General features: G+C 40.7%; 1 pseudogene across 1 annotated transcript in view; it reads right to left on the bottom strand.

Moving 5' to 3' along the window:
* The window catches only part of LOC101483449 (interferon-inducible GTPase 5-like), a 47,616-nt pseudogene extending 32,241 nt beyond the window's left edge, over positions 1-15,375 (bottom strand). Inside the window, exons 1-2 of the transcript XR_013094680.1 lie at positions 15,292-15,375; positions 13,748-14,318 (exon numbers count right to left, since the gene is read on the bottom strand). The product of XR_013094680.1 is annotated as an interferon-inducible GTPase 5-like (transcript). The remainder of the gene's footprint in view (positions 1-13,747; positions 14,319-15,291) is intronic.
* Positions 15,376-15,576: the final 201 nt, after the last annotated feature.

Genomic DNA, 15,576 nt, shown 5'->3' on the forward strand with positions numbered 1-15,576 from the left:
TTGCAAAAGACACTCCAACAATCTAAACCATTTTCAGGTTTGGCTAAACTGCAATAAAATCTGAAGTCTTTACAGTTTTCATCATCTGTGTGAATGTGTGTGTGAATGGGTGAATGACTGAATGTAGTGTAAAGCGCTTTGGGGTCCTTAGGGTACGGTGGCTGGGAAGTGCAAATCGCAACAAATTAAAAAACCGCAACAAATTAAAAAAAAACCCACAACAAAATACAAAAAGCCCACAACAAATTACAAAAAGCCCACAACAAATTAAATATCCTTGACGGAAAGGGATTGTCTGAAATACCGGAAGTGACACAACGATTAGCCTAATAAGGCTTTGGAGCGTGATGTCACGGGGTGGGCGTGGAAAGGATTTTGGCCCGATCCGCCATTTTGGGGGTCTAAGTGAAAAAGGAGCGAAAGCATAGCCATGGTTCGTTCTTGCTGTGTGGTCGGCTGCAATGTTCGATCGCACGACCGGCAAGAGAATAAGCTTGAAAAGGGTTTGTCTTTTCATTCTTTCCCAACCTGGAAGCAACATGATGCAGCTCGTGTGTTACCAAACGAAGGCGTCTAGCCTGGATAGCAGCTGTGAGACGAGCTGACGTGCAGTTCTCTTCCATCTCCAAATATCTGTTGGTGCTCCAGACATTTTTATTCCGGTAAGTTCTAAATATGTTCATATCACTCTTTATAGCCTATTAGTTTTATTTTCGATGCGCTCTGAGGTCATAGCAAATTAGAAAAAAAACATCCTACTGAGTGTGTAACTCCCTCCAAGTTGAAAAACGAACACAAGGCGTTCTTGATTTACTGGCATTTATTGCACACGGGCGCCACCAACAATGCCACCAGAGATGCCATAACGATGCCGTGAGAACTGTACAACAACATAAAATAATCAATTTCCACCGTACATTGTTCTCATAGAGAATAAACAATAAAGTACATTATTAAACAACATAAATGCTCACAATTTGACCTTTACAAAATGCTAACATATACATGTGGTTACCATAAACTCGCTCGCTCTATCACAAACAAACATCTTATTTTCTATCACAACATATACAAATTGCATACCTCATTGGCCGCATTAACTTGCAGGGGTTAATGAAAACGCTTCTTGTAGTGTCATTCTTTCCCATAGTCGGACACTCCGTTGCATGCGTCTACATGTCTCTACCACCACCAGAGAGAGACGAAAGCATGCTGCGCTCTACCAAGTGTAGCGTGTACCAGAATATGCCGTCGACCTCAAACAACAGACTAAACATTGGTTCCACCCCGGAAACATTCTGTAAACCCTTTTTAAATGTATTTCCAACCAACAACATACATTACATCACACACATATATTAACAATAAAGTATTTCACTTATTCATTGTAACTTGAACCATAAAATTGTCTTAAATTGCATAACTGCTGCTGACGGCAGCCACAGAGTGATTTTGCAGAAGTACCTTCTATTTATAGAGTTGCTAATTATTTGGCATTATTGCAGCAAACCAGCCTATGAAATGGATGAAACACATCGTGACTGGGTTCCAGCGCTACACAAGGGACCTGCTTCAAACATACCACCATGCCAACCAGATTACTTCTTCCATGTGAGGGTGAAGAGGTGACCCTCCTGGATAAGATGGTGAAGGTTTGCTGCTGTTTTGGTGAACAGTGTGATAGTAAAACCAGGGGAGAATGAAACTTGCTCCTGTTAAATATTCTTAAGTCTTGTGCTGTATAAATAGCGGTAATTTTTCAAAAGATAAATTGAAGTAATTGATAGTAAATAAAGTAACGTTAGTAGTGGGTGATATCATGTAAATGCTGTCATGATTTTATGTAAACATTTTGTCCTTTATAAACTATAAATGACATGGATTCTACATTGTAACTGATGTGATGTTCTACAAAATGGTTTTAATAAAAAAAGAGCAAAAATTAGTTTGTTTCTTTATTCAACTTTTGAACAGTGGTACTCAGTCAGTACATATTCAGTAAATGCAAATTATTTACATGGCAGTGCATTTCAGGCATAAATCTAGATCCCTATATAAAACATTATGGGTCATTCCCACAACCCACAGCTTTACTGTGTTCCAGCAAAGATTCCAATAGCAGTGACAACTCCTCCAAAGTAGCAGGTGGGATTTTTCTGTTTTGAGGACGGCTCCTTTTACCTGTCAATACGGATGGTCTGTTTATGTTTTGATGCAGAGCCGTTTTTGGGCAGCTGAAGAGGAGAAGTCTATCTTATGGCCAACCTCTGGCTGTATCTTGGTCATATTACCCAGAAAAACCCAGTATGCAGGTTCATCTGTAACAGTCCTTGTGCCACAGATCTGCACTGTTGCTTCTACATTAAACAGAAGAGCAGCGCCATGGATGCAGGTCTCCACGACTCCGGCCATACAGGTGCAGTGGGCAGCTTCAACCTTCCCTGTGATGCTCACAATGACCCAATGCTGGTTCATTCAGTCTTTGAGAGTGCAGTACCTGAAACATACAAAGTTAATTTAAAGACAAGGACTCTAATGAGACAAGGCCGACATAAATGTGTTTTATCTACTTTCAAATCCATTTTATCATAAATGTAACAAAGTATTTAGAAAGTTAGCACATACATGTAATTTTTCATTTTTTTATGTGTCCATCTATAGAACGCTGCATGTTATATTCCAAATCTGCCTGTTCTCTTTCAGAAACCTGCCTTCAGAAAATGAACCTAAAGTATGTAATGCAAGGATGTGATCACTTTCAAGATGGAGAAAGCATAAAGTTTGACTTTAGGTGACAATTATGGACACGTAATATGATAAGGAGATTCTGCAGGTCATTAATCAATGTATTATAGTAAAAAATTTATTTTTTGTGACACAGGACACAAACATGGAAGCAAGATATATAATTAGGATTATTTATAATAAATATGAATAAATAATTGCAATTTCTTTAACCATTGAGAATAACTAAATCCTTCAGGACAATGTCACATCAATGCACCGAACTCACTATGACTACGTTCACACTGGAGGTCTTAATGCTCAATTCCGATTTTTTTTTTTTATTTAAATCTGATTTTGTGTCTGCTTGTTCACACTACAAATAAAATGTGACAGCAAACGCGGTCCTTTGTGAACCCTCAAAGTGGCCCGCATGCGCAAAAGAAGACGTCACACACAACGCGCTCTGTTTAGACCCAGACCAAACAGTATTGTTTGACTGATGGCCCTTAATATAAAGACTTGTTTCAGACTTTACGTTGTCCAATTTTGCTTTAAGTTATTATTTTGTTATTTATATATGGCCTAATAATTATCCTTATTGTTGTTTTAGAAAGGAGCGGTGCTTCAAAGGATAGTTGCAGATTTCTGTCAGAATCTGCAGATTATACAGTATAAATAAAATGTTCACGTTGTCTTCCCAACAGTTTCACTAACATCTGCACGGGATGCACACGAAGCGCTCGTGTGTTCTCAATGTCTTCTCCAGCGCTGATAATTGGCATATGTTTTGTGTCAGTGAAATAAAAGACGGATTTAATGCGACATGACCATTCAAACAGCAGTTGCTTTCTAAAACATCAGATATGTATCAGATTAAGTACCACATACGAAAGTGACCCAGATCGGATTTGAAAATATCGGATTTGTGCTGTTTTTACACCGTCATACCATGATTGGATATGGGTCGCATACGGTCAAAAAAGTCGGATTTGATGCGCTTTCGCGTGCAGTGTGAACGTAGCCAGAGCCTCCACATGTTCTCACTCTAATTTGCACCTCATGAATGAATTTATGATTGCACTAATTTGAATGTTCGAGAGAAGATCAAACGCATTTTACTCACAGTACCCTACAAACGTCACTGCTGTTTAGTTTTCTGTCTTCATTTATGTTGGAAGTGATAGCAGAGCTGTACGTTTGAATTTGTTTCCAAAATCCCTCATTTAGATGGAAGCTAGCAAGCTAACTTCCTGCTAATTTCTAACTCTGTTAAATGTCATATATTCCGTTTCGTTTTCATGGATGCCTTGATGATAAACTCAATTGTTACACATGGTAGAGCAGAACGCTGATCATTTTATTACAGATGAAAGACTTTAGATAGTTTTTCAACTCTCAGTGATGCCACAGTGACCGTGGTAAAGTGAGCCGTCATTTGTGAGCCGTGGTCAAGCCAGCCGCTTCCTATCCGCCGCATAAATTTCCTTGCGCTTTTACACCAGTCTTTACGGTAGCGCCTTTTCGCTTTATATAAAAATTCATTAAAAATCATCCTGAGTAGTTGAGGTCCAACTTTCAAAACATCCCTCCTCTAGGACACCTACTGTACCTGTGTGCCAAGTTTCAGCCAGATTTACTGTAGAATTCCTCAGAAATTAAAGGGTACTTGTATTCAATTCAATACAGCCAATACAATAGAATTATGTCAATTTTCAGAAATTCATTAAAAATCATCCTGAGTAGTTGAGGTCCAACTTTCAACAGATTCCTTCTCTGGGACACCTACTGCACCTGTGTGCCAAGTTTCAGCCAAATTTACTGTAGAATTCCTCAGAAATTAAAGGGTACTTGTATCCAATGCAATACAGCCAATACACTACAAATATGTCAATTTTCAAAAATTCATTAAAAATCATCCTGAGTAGTTGAGGTCCAACATTCAACACATCTCCCCTCTGGGACACCTACTGCACCTGTGTGCCAAGTTTCAGCCAGTTTTACTGTAAAATTCCTCAGAAATTAAAGGAAACTTATATTCAACGCAATCAGCCAATACAATAGAATTATGTCAATTTTCAGAAATTCATTAAAAATCATCCTGAGTAGTTGAGGTCCAACTTTCAACAGATTCCTTCTCTGGGACACCTACTGTACCTGTGTGCCAAGTTTCAGCCAGATTTACTGTAAAATTCCTCAGAAATTAAAGGTTCCTTGTATCCAATGCAATACAGCCAATACAATAGAATTATGTCCATTTTCAAAAATTCATTAAAAATCATCCTGAGTAGTTGAGGTCCAACTTTCAACACATCCCCCCTCTGGGACACCCACTGTACCTGTGTGCCAAGTTTCATCCAGACTTACTGTAGAATTCCTCAGAAATTAAAGGGTACTTGTATCCAATGCAATGCAGCCAATACACTACAATTATGTCAATTTTCAAAAATTCATTAAAAATCACCCTGAGTAGTTGAGGTCCAACTTTCAACACATCCCTCCTCTGGGACACCTACTGTACCTGTGTGCCAAGTTTCATCCAGATTTACTGTAAAATTCCTCAGAAATTAAAGGACATTTATATTCAATGCAATACAGCCAATACAACAGAATTATGTCAATTTCAGAAATTCATTAAAAATCATCCTGAGTAGTTGAGGTTTCAACCCTTTTTCTAGTCAGTGGGTGTGTGGGCAGACAACTCTGGCTTGTCACCCAGTTGGATTTCCTTGTATTTGTAAGATGGCACTATCTACAAATCAGGACACATTAACTATGATATTTAAAAAATGACATGATGACATAGTTCTTGGTCAGTTTACCAAGCATTTCTCAGTTTTGTTCTTTATAGTTCTGTTCATCATATCATTGTTTGTGAGTCCTAGATTATTTGATGATATGTTTACATTATGTATTCTTTTGTTTTCAGTTCCATATTGCTTTTAAGTGTAGGTCTTTTTCAGCGTTCCACAAGTGGATGGAAGACTTGTGAAAACACTCTAGTGTTAAAGACAGTCTTGTCTTCACGTATGTTTATGGTTTTGTTTGTGTCAAGCTCATGTATCTTAGGTCTGTGTTTTAGTTTGGTGGCCTCTTGTCTCTTTCTTGTGTTGAGTCTTACGTCCACTGTCTTCTTATTCCCAATGTATCCCTGCTGTGTTACACAGCTGTCTCCAATTCCCCTAATCGCCATCCTATTTATACATTTTGCCAATCTCCCGGTCTGAAGTACTCGATTCTATTCTATTCTATTTATACAGGGAGTGCAGAATTATTAGGCAAGTTGTATTTTTGAGGAATAATGTTATTATTGAACAACAACCATGTTCTCAATGAACCCAAAAAACTCATTAATATCAAAGCTGAATGGTTTTGGAAGTAGTTTTTAGTTTGTTTTTAGTTTTAGCTATTTTAGGGGGATATCTGTGTGTGCAGGTGACTATTACTGTGCATAATTATTAGGCAACTTAACAAAAAACAAATATATACCCATTTCAATTATTTATTTTTACCAGTGAAACCAATATAACATCTCCACATTCACAAATATACATTTCTGACATTCAAAAACAAAACAAAAACAAATCAGCCACCAATATAGCCACCTTTCTTTGCAAGGACACTCAAAAGCCTGCCATCCATGGATTCTGTCAGTGTTTTGATCTGTTCACCATCAACATTGCGTGCAGCAGCAACCACAGCCTCCCAGACACTGTTCAGAGAGGTGTACTGTTTTCCCTCCTTGTAAATCTCACATTTGATGATGGACCACAGGTTCTCAATGGGGTTCAGATCAGGTGAACAATGAGGCCATGTCATTAGTTTTACTTCTTTTATACCCTTTCTTGCCAGCCACGCTGTGGAGTACTTGGACGCGTGTGATGGAGCATTGTCCTGCATGAAAATCATGTTTTTCTTGAAGGATGCAGACTTCTTCCTGTACCACTGCTTGAAGAAGGTGTCTTCCAGAAACTGGCAGTAAGACTGGGAGTTGAGCTTGACTCCATCCTCAACCCGAAAAGGCCCCACAAGCTCATCTTTGATGATACCAGCCCAAACCAGTACTCCACCTCCACCTTGCTGGCGTCTGAGTCGGACCGGAGCTCTCTGCCCTTTACCAATCCAGCCACGGGCCCATCCATCTGGCCCATCAAGACTCACTCTCATTTCATCAGTCCATAAAACCTTAGAAAAACCAGTCTTGAGATATTTCTTGGCCCAGTCTTGACGTTTCAGCTTGTGTGTCTTGTTCAGTGGTGGTCGTCTTTCAGCCTTTCTTACCTTGGCCATGTCTCTGAGTATTGCACACCTTGTGCTTTTGGGCACTCCAGTGATGTTGCAGCTCTGAAATATGGCCAAACTGGTGGCAAGTGGCATCTTGGCAGCTGCACGCTTGACTTTTCTCAGTCCATGGGCAGTTATTTTGCGCCTTGGTTTTTCCACACGCTTCTTGCGACCCTGTTGACTATTTTGAATGAAACGCTTGATTGTTCGATGATCACGCTTCAGAAGCTTTGCAATTTTGAGACTGCTGCATCCCTCTGCAAGATATCTCACTATTTTTGACTTTTCTGAGCCTGTCAAGTCCTTCTTTTGACCCATTTTGCCAAAGGAAAGGATGTTGCCTAATAATTATGCACACCTGATATAGGGTGTTGATGTCATTAGACCACACCCCTTCTCATTACAGAGATGCACATCACCTAATATGCTTAGTTGGTAGTAGGCTTTCAAGCCTATACAGCTTGGAGTAAGACAACATGCATGAAGAGGATGATGTGGACAAAATACTCATTTGCCTAATAATTCTGCACTCCCTGTACAGCGCCAAATCACAACAACAGTCACCTAAAGACACTTTATGTTGCTGGGTAAAAACACAACAATAATACAAAGAAAACCCCAACAATTTAAGTACCCCATATGAGCTAACATTTAGTGTGAGTGGGAAGGAAAAACTCCATTTGAAGAGGTAGAAACATCTGGCAGAAACAGGCTCAAGGAGAGACAGCCATCTACTGTGACTGGCTGAGGTTGATGAAAAGGAGACAGGACAACATATACACTGGGCAAGAGATACATACTAACTAATGATTAAATGCAGAGAGGTGTATAAACACAGAACGAGCAAAGAAGGAAAAAATTCATACATGATGGGAAGCCCGCAAGAGCCTAGGCTTATTGCAGCACAAATAAGGGAAGATTCAGGGGCACCTGATCCACTATAACTGTATTATTTGTCAAAACTGAGGGTTTTAATGCTAATCTCAAAAGCAGAGACGGGTGTTTGTCTTCTGAATTAATTTAGAATAGAATAGAATTCAACTTTATTGTCATTGCACATGTCACAGGTACAAGGCAAGAAAATGCAGTTTGCATCCATCCAGAAGTGCTTTAGCCATGATATAGATATATTAGAATTTATATTAGCAATAATATAGGTATGTAAGTATATTACAGAAATGGGTCTATTATGGTATGTTACAATGTACACGGTATGAAGGTATGTTATGAATATGCTATAACTTTAAGTATAGTTACAGGCTGTAGTGAGTACAAGCTATGTACAGGCTATGAACAGGATATAAATATAAAAAACTATACAGAATATGAAATAAAAAAAACTATACAGAATATGAGATATACAGCTATACAGAAATGTGAACTATGCAGGTTATAAACAGTTGTAGAATTAAAAATGATCGTATTGTACAGAATGATGTGAGCTGCATCCACAGAAGAGAGGCCTAAGAGATGAAGACTCTGATTACCGTTCAACCTTAAACTTCTATAGGAACCACAAGTACACATAATATTCCAAAATTAAAATCTGGATTTCAGAGCGAGTCAGTGAAGAAAAGCAAATATGCTGTCTCTTTATAGTCCCTGTCATGACTCTCTCAGCAGCACTTTTGATCCATCAATATTAAACAATTATTGATGCAGCAGATTGAGATGAAACCTGGCCCAGAGGTACAGTAGGTGTCCCAGAGAAGGAATCTGTTGAAAGTTGGACCTCAACTATTCTGGATGATTTTTAATGAATTTTTGAAATTTCCATAATTCTATTGTATTGGCTGTATTGCGTTGAATATAAGTTTCTTGTAATTTCTGAGTAATATTACAGTAGATCTAGATGAAACTTGGCACACAGGTGCAGTAGGTGTCCCAGAGAAGGAATCTGTTGAAAGTTGGACCTCAACTACTCAGGATGATTTTAAATGAATTTTTGAAAATTGACATAATTGTAGTGTATTGGCTGATTGCGTTGAATATAAGTTTCCTTTAATTTCTGAGGACTTTTACAGTACATCTGGATGAAACTTGGCACACAGGTACAGTAGGTGTCCCAGAGAAGGAATCTGTTGAAAGTTGGACCTCAACTACTCAGGATGATTTTTAATGAATTTTGCAAAATTGACATAATTCTATTGTATTGGCTGTATTGAATGGCATATAAATGTCCTTTAATTTCTGAGGAATTTTACAGTAAATCTGGATGAAACTTGGCACACAGGTGCAGTAGGTGTCCCAGAGGAGGGATGTGTTGAAAGTTGGACATCAACTACTCAGGATGATTTTTAATGAATTTCTGAAAATTGACATAATTGTAGTGTATTGGCTGATTGCGTTGAATATAAGTTTCCTTTAATTTCTGAGGAATTTTACAGTAAAACTGGCTGAAACTTGGCACACAGGTGCAGTAGGTGTCCCAGAGAAGGAATCTGTTGAAAGTTGGACCTCAACTACTCAGGATGATTTTTAATGAATTTTTGAAAATTGACATAATTCTATTGTATTGGCTGTATTGCAACACGTTCTCACTCCCAAAGCGTAACATTTTACGCTAGGTGACAAATCGTCACCATATTACGTTTTCGGCTACCCACCACGTTCCTAAATGACGACCTCGGAAAAAGAGGAAATATGAGAACCGTCTGGACTGAACCTACACATGTTCGCTCTTTTTCTTCAAATCGCTTAGAAACACGCTATTTAACATCATTAAAGTCCTGGTTACGGAATTCTACAGTAAATCTGGATGAAACTTGGCACACAGGTACAGTAGGTGTCCCAGAGGAGGAATCTGTTGAAAGTTGGACCTCAACTACTCAGGATGATTTTTAATGAATTTCTGACATTTCCATAATTGTATTGACTGTATTGGGCTGTTTCATTGTAATTTGTGTGCGCGCATGCGTGTGCGACTGCACGTGTGCACGGGTATAGGCTTTCAATCGGCACATAAAGCGAAAACGCGCTACCGTAAAGACTGGTGTAAAAGCGCAAGAAATTTATGCGGCGGATAAGAGGCGGCTGGCTTGACCGCGGCTCACAAATGACGGCTCACTTTACCGCGGTCCACAGTGATCCTGTGATTTATGGACGTGCAGCTGAGTTTGAGCCCAGACACGGCTAGTGACGTCAGACTTAAAGACCGGATAAAGATTGATATGGACATATCTATAACTTACGGGAATGAAAATGTCTGGAGCACACCAACAGATATTTGGAGATGGAAGAGAACTGGATATCAGCTCATCTCACAACTGCTATCCAGACTAGACGCATTCTTTTGGTAACATCCGATACATGAGCTGCCTCATGTTGCTTCCAGGTGGGGAAAGAATGAAAAGATAAACCCTTTTCAACCTTATTCCCTTGCCGGTCGTGCGATCTAACTTTACAACCGACCGCACAGCAAGTACGAACCATAGCTGGTGTTATCCGTGTACTTTCGCTCTTTCGCTAGCGCTTTGTTCGGCCCAGAAATGTGGCGCCTCAACCAAAAATCCTGGCCACGCCCCCTCTCGTGACATCACGCTTGTGTCACTTCCGGTATTTCAGACAATCCCTTTCCGTCAAGGATTTTTAATTTGTTGTGGGGTTTTTGTAATTTGTTGTGGGGTTTTTATATTTTGTTGTGGGGTTTTTGTATTTTGTTGCGGTTTTTTAATTTGTTGCAATTTGCACTTCCCAGCCACCGTATTAGGGACTAGAAAAGAGCTATACAAATGCAGGCCATTTACCATTTACCATCTTAATATCAAAAATGTTCTATTACATTCTTTATGCAGAGTGTATTTAGTTACTTTGTTACCTGCCGGACCAGTGGTTGGCCACCTGGACTGTTTTGCCACCTTTCTGACATAGAAAGGCGGTTCATCCTCAAAAACCCTCCAATATCGTTGAATTACAACACTACACAGTGCTGTAAAAGACTCATTGCCAGCAAACAGGGCTGGACTGGGACAAAAACATCGGCCCGGGCATTTTGACTAGAGACTGGCCCACCAGGTATAGGACAAACCATAAAGCCTTTGAATGAAAACAAACTCTCTCTATATATACGCTGTCTTGTTGGTATATATATATTTCTTAAACCTACACCATCCTCCCTATTCTGGTATTCTAAACAGTACTTGGCCAAAACCCAAAGACTGCTTGGTCCAGTTAACCTTCTGAACTATCTACAACACATGGTGGAAACCTGAAATTAAGACAGAGAAGACTAGAGGTGAGACATGATCATTACTGAATATTAAAAATAATAAATGACAGATTTAGATATATTTTCATAAACCATTCATTTGCCACATCAATAAACAGCATGGTAGGGCAAATATTTTTTCTAACATGGCAACCTTTAAAAAGTGAAAGGAGATAGAAAGACAGGTGAGAAAGAATAAAACTTAACTGACTTTTTGATGGCATTTTACACACAGTACTGGTACAGAATCTAGAAAATGTGGGAAAATACTGGCATCATGTACAGTACTTACTTCTGAAGAAATTATGATGGGACCCTGAAAAAAAATTACTACGTACAGTAATGGATTTCTATACATTTTACATCAGATAAAAACTTTGGTTGTAAGATCCAGATAGTTATTTATTAAAGCTAGACATTTCAAATGCGAATAAGAAAATAAAGTATTTCTTTGTGCCCCCCTCTCCTTGTTAATGCCCCACCTGCCCCCCTGGCAAAACTTTGCTAGATCCGCCCCTGCACAGTTACCAGCTGTCAGCTACAAAAGTATCCTGGTGTTCTCTAGCAAATCGAGACTATCTCTCCTGGGGATGGGTATCGAAACCTTGTTGAGAACCGGTTCCCATTGATTTAATTCCTTGGAATTGTTTGCCATTTTTGCAAACGATTCACTTATCGATTCCAGTCGCCCCGAATGACGTCACCACGTTGCATCATTTACCTGGCAGGAAAGCGGCTCAAACGCTCAAAAGTTTGGTTATACTTTATGAGAACGGATGACAACAGGGCAGCTTGCAATACTTGCAAAGTAGATATTTCATCGCGTGTTTTGACCTTAAATGAATGTCGTGTTTTTAAATCGCTCCGGACTCGTGAATCTCAACCCAGCAGCAGCGGTAACGTTTGCACGTCCTCTCCCGTTAATGCGGCAGGTAAATAATCAACTAACAGTGCATATTATGTTAGCGCGATCTGCCTTATTACAAAACCTGCCATTACTGTGCATTTAGGTGACCATGATGAGACAGACAGACAGAGTCTGGCTCAGATGCTGGCAGTTCTCGCTGCAGTCTACCGGTAGCGTCTCCTTTCAAGCCAGGATAGACGAATGTCACCAAGCAGTGACTAAGTTTGTGGTAAAAGGCTTGCACCCATTTGCCACAGCAGATGATTTTCAGTAAGTGAATGTGTTTAATTGTAGGCAGGGACATTACTGGATATTCTTGTGTAATTGCTACAGAAGAATATTTATTTTATTATTTTACATTTACAATTTTTTTCCTGGGGACCCTGTGATAGGGAGCTGAGTGTAAAAGCGAAGCTCTCAATTTACCGGTCGATCTACGTCCCTACCCTCACCTATGGCCATGAGCTGTGGGTAGTGACCGAAAGAACGAGATCGCGGATACAAGCAGCAGAAATGAGCTTCCTCCGAAGGGTGGCTGGCCTCTCCCTTAGAGATAGGGTGAGAAGTTCGGCCATCCGGGAGGGGCTCAGAGTAGAGCAGCTGCTGCTCCACATCGAAAGGAGCCAGCTGAGGTGGTTCGGGCATCTGACAAGGATGCCCCCTGGGCGCCTCCTGGGTGAGGTGTTCCAGGCATGTCCCACCGGGAGGAGGCCCCGGGGCAGACCCAGGACACGCTGGAGAGATTATATCTCTCGGCTGGCCTGGGAACGCCTTGGTGTTCCCCCGGACAAGCTGGAGGAGGTGGCTGGGGAGAGGGAGGTCTGGGCCTCTTTGCTTAGGCTGCTGCCCCCGCGACCCGGCCTCGGATAAAGCGGATGAAGATGGATGGATGGATGGATGGATGGACCCTGTGATACCCCATTGAAGAGCCGTAGGCTGGATCTCTTAAGATCTCACTGTTGGGTTTGTAAGGCCATGTTACTCCTACATTTCTGTCTTGTTCAAAGAGAAGATATAAAACAAAGTTCTGAGCTAATCGACCTTAGTGTTCTCCTTTTTTAAAAAGAATCGATAAAGAATCGAATCATTAAACAGAATCAAAAATGGAATCGGAATCGTGAAAATCTTATCAATACCCATCCCTAATCTCTCCACACCGTTACATATTCCATATCTACGGGGTACAACCCCCCTTGGTCGTGGCATGTGGATATTTCTTTAAGACAGTATGACTTGAGTATGAGTATTGAGTATATTAAGACTTGAGTATGCTGAACAGACTCCAGTAAAGCTGTAGACAATGGCTGACAGTACAATCATACCTTGAAAGCTTCTTTCTTCTTGTTGATGATCTCGCAGCTGATACTGGGCGTGGCCAACAGCAGAGCATCTCTCTTGACTTCAGGAAGGCCGCTCTCTAAGGCTTTGTGTAAGAGGGAGAAGTCATACTGGCGGAGCTGAAAGCTGGACACTAGCAGCATCCTCCAGCATCCTGCAGCCACACAGTCATAAAACTAACAGAGTTTAACTGTCCAACTGTGGCCTGAACTCTCCAACAACTGCATCACCATCATTAAATCCAGAAACTGGTCTCACTCACATAAATGATCTCATGTGACACTCACCTTGAATGCTGTCTTGTCTGATTTGCGAAAGAGTCTTCTCCACCTTAAACTCTCTCTGACTTCTTTCTTCAGCTCGTAAATCGTTGTCAATCTTTGAGCGAACAAACTAGAACTTCTTCTCCATCCTCTGAATCTCCTGAGCGAGTTTCACGTCATTTTCTCTGAAGCGAACGGCTGAGATGATGATTAAGAAGTCAAACTTCTCAAATCCAACAAGCTCCAGGTACTCATCAGCTGGAAACTTGGTGGTGCCGATTCCAGGGAGATCCCAAAAAGTAACATTGGGATAGTTTGGATGGGGGTACGGTGCGACCTCTGAGGTGGTTTCTGTAACACCAGTAGGAGCAGCTCCCTCGTCACCATCGGACAGGTCTCTGAGAGCGTTAACAAAGGTGGATTTCCCAGAGCCAGATTCTCCTGTGATGGCGATATTTAGTTGGGTGTTGTTGTCCTGTAGTGACTCCATGATCTTTCCAACATCTGATGGTCTGTCGGTGTGTTGCAGAGCTTTCTTCATTTCTCTTGTAACTGATTCGCGCTCAGGCTGAAGACTCACGCTGGTCCCTGATGGCTGTAGAGAAGAAACTACCCGTGTTACATTTTTGTTTTCTACAAACAGTCTAATGTAAAGACTGAAGACTGTTTCAGTGAAACATGATTTAAACTTTGTGTTTTTCCTTATTTTATTAAAACTATAATTTCCAATCTCTGTTAATCACAATATTATTTCCTTTGATCTGACAGGTGATGTAAAATAGTTTTGTGGTCAGATTGTTTCGTATTTGTGTGTGGATTGAAGCACGCGCTTGTGAGTCCTCAACAGTTACACACAAATGATTGTACACATCGTACCTATTTGAGACAAACACGACATGTTCAGAGTAAGAACAGGTGAGATGATATCACAGTCTGTGAGGCAGACCGTGTGGAGATGAGAGAGGAGGCACAGACACACGGCGATGAGGTGGGTATTAACAAAAGGCGAGTCTTTACGTTGGCTAAACAGAAATACTACAAAGCAACAACGACGAGGGGGACGGAAAAGCTAAACTAAAGAACATGAGGAAAATATAAAACATTACAAAAGCCTGAAACTAGGAACACAGAACCTGAGACATGGAAACATCGACAGAGGAAAGCAGAGGATGAAGAACAGATGAACCAGCAATAAACAAAGTAGACATAGGGCCACAGAGAAGCAAAACTCAATACACTGAACGCAGGACAGGGACTATCACAATAAAACAGGAAGCATGAGACTTTCAGCATGACACAGTCTAGACACTGAGACATGGAAACATGAGGCGAGGCACAGAGACAGAACAGAAACCAGGAACAATAAATATAATACAACAGAAAACCATCATTCAAAGAGTAAAACGTAAACTGACCGAGGACCGTCACAGTAGATTCTGCAGACAGAACTTGGAAAGTTGATGGAGGTTTACCTGCGTGCTGTGCTGATGAGAAGTACTGCATGCAGCAGTGAGTCTGATGGTGGAGGTCAGTCTGTTATAGAGCTTTAGAGTGAACTCTGTTCCTACCTGTACATGTGACCTGTAGCTCCGCCCCCTGAAAACAGCTCACGATGATCTTTGGTCGTCTCTGTAGCTGTCAGCGGTTCTAAAATGATCACTGTTCTAAAACAAACATACAAACATACTGCAAACATGATCCTGCAGGGCCTGAAACACTGAAAGTGACCTGTTAGATGCTGATGGATGAGCAGCAGCTACAGGTGGAGCACAAAGAGCTGCAGAGTGACGCTGCTCATGTCAAACAGCAGAGGCCTCCTCCTGTGCTCTTCATTCCTCAGTACAACTTTGTTC

Source organism: Maylandia zebra, linkage group LG19, assembly GCF_041146795.1.
Source record: "Maylandia zebra isolate NMK-2024a linkage group LG19, Mzebra_GT3a, whole genome shotgun sequence".
In the NCBI taxonomy this organism is placed as follows: domain Eukaryota; kingdom Metazoa; phylum Chordata; class Actinopteri; order Cichliformes; family Cichlidae; genus Maylandia; species Maylandia zebra.